This window comes from Mytilus trossulus, chromosome 4 (assembly GCF_036588685.1).
Source record: "Mytilus trossulus isolate FHL-02 chromosome 4, PNRI_Mtr1.1.1.hap1, whole genome shotgun sequence".
Taxonomy (NCBI): domain Eukaryota; kingdom Metazoa; phylum Mollusca; class Bivalvia; order Mytilida; family Mytilidae; genus Mytilus; species Mytilus trossulus.
Window position 1 is genome coordinate 88,411,828 of NC_086376.1, and position 6,892 is coordinate 88,418,719.

At 32.2% G+C, this 6,892-nt stretch overlaps 1 long non-coding RNA gene across 1 annotated transcript; it reads left to right on the plus strand.

The window, feature by feature from the left end:
• The first annotated feature begins 3,591 nt into the window (after positions 1-3,591).
• Positions 3,592-6,892, plus strand: LOC134714277 (uncharacterized). Its single transcript, XR_010106530.1, has 3 exons — positions 3,592-3,822; positions 5,487-5,526; positions 6,675-6,892. It is a non-coding gene; the product is annotated as an uncharacterized LOC134714277 (long non-coding RNA).

Here is a 6,892-nt window from a genome sequence, read left to right on the forward strand (position 1 = left end):
GTAGAACATGTTATGATAGCAAAAACATAATTCAAGTGAGTTGCATCTCTTGAGAAGATGCAAATGTGTACCCTCTTGGACCAAAACATCATAAAACCCATAGCATTTTCTAGTTAAATGATTGTAACTACCCATTATCAGCTTTTATAAGCATTCTTATCTTTATGGCTTGAACAACAAATCTTATGTTATAATGGATTAAATGCAGTAATTGATGGATATTAAAGTATTTCCTTCAGTAATTTAGTAGCCTCAAATAATAAACTGACTCGTTAAATTAGGACTATGTGATGCAGATGTTGCACTTTTGAAAATTGCATCCCATTGAGACAATTCGGATTACTTTGCAGCTCTCTTTCGTAATGTAGCGGTGACATTTAAGAGCGTCATATATCTGTACAAATGATACAAAATAAGATATGATTGCTAATGAAACAACTGTCTACCTCAGTTCAAAGAAGTGAATATTAGCAATTATGGGTTACTATCGGCCTTCAACAATATAAAAAACTCAGCGTATAATTGCCTATGAATGTTATGTTTGCATTTGAGTTCAAATATTAGTACCTAATATAAAACTATGAGAGATGTTGATGCCGTATATCAATACCTTTCTAACATAGTATGTATATATTTTATACGGTATACAGGATACTAATGTTAACCGACCGATACCGTTATCCGAAGCAATCTTTAATAGACTGACGTTTAATTTGGTAACAAATTACAAAGTCAAACGACAGAAACTATGCAACACATTCTCATAAACAACTACTACCACTAACATAACGTAGGATAACTTTTAGATGCACACATTGAAACAACGTAACACTTATTTTAATTATAAAAAAATATCGATCAAATGTTTTGTTTTCAGGTGACAAGAGTGAATATTGTACCTTACATTTCGATTGAACTTTAGCATTGAAAATATATAGATTAGTAGGAGGTTTCAGAAAATATTTGAATAAAATTAATAATGATGAACGAATTTGAAGTCTGTTCTTTAAATGCAAATAAAAGAGGGGCGAAAGATACCAGAGGGACAGTCACTCATAGATCCAAAATAAACTGACAACGCCATGGCTAAAATGAAAAAAAGACAAACAGACAAATTAAAGTTCTCAAGACAAGACACAACAAATAAAACTAAGACTAAGCAACACAAACCCCACCAAAAACTGGGGGTGATCTCAGGTGCTCAGTTTGATTAATACTTCATTATCAAACAAATAGGCGAACATAGAAGAAACATTTATCGGAACTTGTTATGCCTAAATATTAAAATGCAAAGGAAAGTGTGATTTTTTTTTAAATTATTTTAGAACATTGAACAACGATTGAACATAATCTTGACATGTACGTCTTATTTGATTTATCGTAAATGTATTGAAAAGTACAAAAAATACTTTTATTTGATTTTTAGTAACCCATTTATTATAGCTTGCATTTATAAAACAAATCATCAACTATAGTGTCTTGCCTTATCAATATGTTTTTGGCTGTCAAGGCATTTTTATTGAATGGACGAAATTTAATTAATCAATATTCATCTATAATACTCAGAAAGCCGTTTGGCAGAAATGATTATTGCTTAACCAACTGTAATTATTTCCCGTTATTTAATTACAGCAAGAAAATGTCCGTAATCAAGCACTAAGGACGTAAAACTTCCGCTGACGACTTAAAAGGAATAGTATTAATGCTTTTTGACTTTGACATATTTCTTACTATTGCTAATAGTTTTAAATGGAAGACATCCTTGAAATACAGTTTAGGAGACATCTAATGATATTGTGATTGATAAAAGAACCAAAACCATTTTTACTTTTTAAAATGTCTTCTGAGAAATCTCGAAAAGTGGTTTTATTTAATATCAGCTTAGTTAATGTTTCTTAGTAGCAATAAAAAGGATTTATATAATGCATGTATATAATTTAATGGTCAATGGAATATTTTATCTCAGTTACTTTATGTATGATGATGATATAAGTAATCATTGAAATGTAGTAGCTAGTATGTAATCACAATCATTTTATTCTATTTCTGGCGAGTTGTCATTATAACGTCGTCATATGGTATTTCAGTCGTCGTTTCCTTAATTTAAGTGTAATTAAAAATCAGTGTTAAGTAGACTCATTTCTAATAACGGAAAGTTTTATTCGTATTACAAAGGAAACATGAAAGTAATAAGACAGTGACCAAACAACGGACACACAAAACATAAATAAACACAAATGCTTCCCCATGTTAAAAAAAAAAAAGTGTACACAATGTTCATCTTTTCAGCTTTACCTCGCAACAAGAGGAGGTGGAAATACATTAAATACATCCAATAAATACCAGATCATAACACAATGTTTAGTGATGTACCCCTTGTTTGACATGTATAATAATATCATTGTTAGATTTGAAATTCCATTCCAAAGTTTTGGGTTTCTTCTGGTTGTTATAACTGAATTTCTTTATTTTATTTATGATATTGTAGATACATTATACTATTGTTTTTAGTATTTGCTTATATGTAACGTTGCGCTCATATATATTGTTATATTTTTTTCTGTGTTATGACGTTTCGCCTTTGAAGTACGTAACGTTGTCTAGTTTTTATTCATTGTAAGTTATTATTCGGATACACACCAGTGTTTTATATAGAGATTGTTATCGGTAAGAGATATGTATGTACATTTTTTAAGAACAAGATTTATTTAAAGAAGAATGTTAAGAATTGTAAAAGTACTTATAAATTAATTGTTATTTCAATTAACTTTTTTAATTTAAAGTCATAAGAAACCTCAAATTAAAAAAAAAATTGCTTATGTTTTGTATAACTAAATGAATAGTTTTCATTATACAACTTGTGTACATATACTTTTTTCTGAGGAATTCGTCAGAACTTTCAGATATGTTGAAAACATTTTTTCAACAATTCAGTAATGTACAATTGCCTGCAAGTCAGGTTCCAGGCACTAGCCAGTCCGGAAATTTACCGGAAATTGATATGCAAGGTCAAGGTGACGATGACAATATTGAAGAACCTAGTGAGGGGTAAGCATATTCAATGCATGATATTTTCTCAAGCACTGACCCCAATGAAAACCAAATTATCAATGCTGATTCGGCAGGCATTGAACTGCCAAGGATATTTGAAGATCAGACAAAATTTTCAGACCCCGTCACAGAAAGTTTGGCAGAGTTTGTTAACAATGCATGTACTCGCAAGGCGGACATAAGTAAATTTCTAGAGGGCAAGCAGGTCCCCAGTAACTGCAAATCATTAATTCCTCCGACTATTAACACGGAGATATGGAATTGTCTATATTCTAACATTCAGCAGCGAGACAGGTCTTTACAGGAAGCGCAGAAAGTCCTGGGGCTAAGCATTGTACCTATGATTGAAATGGCAGAAATTTTGAAGGGCAACCAGATTGATATTTCAAAGTTTAAACAGCTCTTAACGCAAAGCATTGCGTTGGCAAGTAATGCATTTTTTGAGATTAACATTAAACGGAGGTACTTCATTAGACCCTATGTATCTTAAAAGTTCCAACAGTTGTGTTCTGCTTCATATCCTATCGAGGAGCACTTATTTCCTAATGACGTTGGGAAGAGAATGAAGGAAATCAATGAAGCCTCTCAAATTAACCGTCAGGTTTGCTCCAATTATAATGGTTCAAAAAACTTCAGAAGACCTTGGGGACGAGGTGGCCAGAGCAGTCAGCCACAGAGTCCATACAGAGGCCAATCATGGAGATCCAACAGAGGCAGAGGCCGAGGCTACAGAGCCAGGGGCTCCTACAGAGGAAAGTTTTAGAATCTAAAGTAAGTTTTGATAATGTTAATATACCATTTCAAGCGGGTTCTTTAACAAAGAAACTTCAAAATTGGCAATTGCTCACTGAAGACGAATGGATTTTAAATGCCATTAAAGGTTATAAAATTGAATTTTTTAAGACTCCATTACAGTTTTCATCACCAAAGGTGATAGATTTTGGTCAAGATAGAAATGATATCGTTGATCAGGAAGTTTTTAAGGTTAGGTGCAATATCTCAATGCGAACATGAACAGGGTGAATTTATTTCCAATATTTTTCTTGTTACGAAAAAAGGGGGAAAGTTCAGACCTGTTGTTAATCTAAAAAAGTTAAACGAGTTTATTGAATACAACCATTTTAAAATGGAAAATATTGAAACAATGTTGAAATCTATTAAAAGAAATAGCTTTTTTGTGAGTTTTGATCTTCAAAATGCATATTTTTCTCTTGCAATACACCCTTCAAACAGGAAATACCTAAAATTTGAATGGAATGAAAAGTTGTATTCAATTGTTTATGTTTTGGTCTTTCGTGTGCACCTAGAGTATTTACACAACTTATGAAGGTTATTTTTGCACACATTCGTAGACTAGGCATTTCAGCTTTTTATTATATTGACGACTCACTGCTTGAAGCAGATTGTGTTGAGAAATGTTTGAATCGGTCACAAATCATTACAAGCAGGATGTCTGATTTAGGTTTTTATATAAATTATGAAAAATCCAATTTAATTCCATCAACTAGGGTGATTTATTTAGGTCACTTAATTGATTCAGTGGAATTTAAATTATATTTACCTGATGAAAAAATTGAAAAAATACTGAAGGCTTGCTTAGATGTTGTAACAGCTACTTCATGCGGTAAGCTTACAATCAGAAATGTTGCTCATCTAATTGGTCTATTTACATCTGCCAGAAATGCGGTGAGACTGAGTGCTTTGTTTTTTAGATTTTTGAATAGAGATAAAGTTGATGCTCTTTTAAAAAATAATGATAATTTTGATTCAAAAATGTCATTGTCTCATGAAGCACAAACAGAAATTAAATGGTGGCAGGAAAATATTAACATAAAAAAAGGAAAAGACATAAGACCATCTAAAGTCAGTTGTTATTTAGAAACAGATGCTTCAAAATCTGGTTGGGGTGCCACTTTTGAAGGTGTTGAAACAGGAGGTAGATGGATACAACAAGAGTCTTGTCTGCATATCAATATTTTAGAAATCAAAGCAGTTTATTTTGCTCTTTTGAGTTTATGCAAAGATCTACATGACACTCATGTGTGTATCAAAAGTGATAATAGTTCAGCTGTTGCATATATAAATAATCAAGGTGGTTCAATTCTGTCCTTGTTTAACATATCAAAGTTAATATGGCTCTGGTGTGAGGAGAGAAATATATATATCACAGCAGTTCATGTTCTTGGTAAGCTTAATATCACAGCTGATTATATGTCTAGACATTTCAGTGATTCCACAGAGTGGAAGCTCCATGAAAAATTTTTTGCAAAAATTTGTCATTTAAATTATGAACCAGACATTGATCTATTTGCTACAAGACTTAATAAACAAGTTTTAAGTTATGTGTCTTGGTTTCCAGAACCAGATGCAGTGGCATCGGATGCTTTCAGTATTAGTTGGTCAGATTTTAATCCATACATTTTTCCACCTTTCAGCATGATAAGCCGGGTGCTACAGAAAATCCAAGACGATCAGGTGAGAACAGCTATTCTTATTGTACCAATGTGGGCAACACAACCATGGTTCCCTCATTTACTAGATTTATTAATTTCTGTACCCAAAATGTTGCCAAACATTCAAAATTTATTACGACTAGTTCACAACAACCAATTACATCCAATAAACAAGAATCTCTTTCTAGTCGTCTGTACTGTATCAGGAATCACCTCAAAAAGAAGGGGCTTTCAGAACACGTTATTAAACTCATATGTAAATCTTGGAGAAATTCAACATCAAAGCAATATGATCTTGTTTGGAACAAGTGGATTATTTGGTGTAATAAATGGAAAATCAATCCCTGTTACCCATCTGAAAGTCAAATTTTAGGTTACTTATCTGATCTTGTTTACAGTGGCAAATCTTACAGTGTAATCAATACTCATAAATCTGCCATAAGTCAGACTTTGTCTTTATGTGACAATGAAATGATATCATGTAGTACAGTTATTTCTCGATTCATGAAAGGTATATATGTTGATAATCCACCAAAGCCTAAATACACATTCACATGGGATGTAAGCATTGTTCTGAGATTTTTGAAAACATTCTGGCCATTAGAAGAACTGTCTTTAAAAAATCTTACATTAAAACTAGTGGCACTTCTTGCTTTATCTACAGCTCAGAGAGTTCAAACTCTCAATTGTCTAAAATTGAGCTTATTAGCCAATTTTGGTGACTACGTTGTCTTCACCATTGATGAATTAACGAAAACATCAAAACCTGGTAAGAAATTACAAAAAATCAGGATAGATAAATTTAGTGATAAGGCTTTGTGTGTTATTAATACACTTGTATTTTACTTAAAACAACCTCAAAGATAAGAAAAACTGAAAGATTATTGATTTCTTTTAAAACTTATAAAGAAGTTTCTACTTCTTCTATAGCCAGATGGCTTAAGGAAGTTTTGAAACTTTCAGGAATAAATCCTGGTATATTCTCAGCCCATTCCTACAGAGGGGCGTCTACTTCATGTGCATTTTCATCTGGTGTTTCTTTGAAGGATATATTAACAACCGCAAATTGGACTAATGCAAAAACATTCTACAAGTTTTACAATAGAGATCTGCAGTGTTCATTTTCTAATGATGTTTTGTCAACCATGGATTAATATTTTATATTTGCAGTGAACAGAGTGACATTGACGTTGGATGAACATTGATTTATGTGATGAGTTCGTTGGATGAACATTGATTTATATGTGATGAGTTCGTGGGATGGACTATTCCGATTGATGAGAAAGAGACTTTATTTAGTGCTATGATAGAGCAGTGCAGTACATAATTGAACTTTAATACATTTATTGTTTTCTGGTGGGGTAATGTAATTTGGGATGATTACTTTA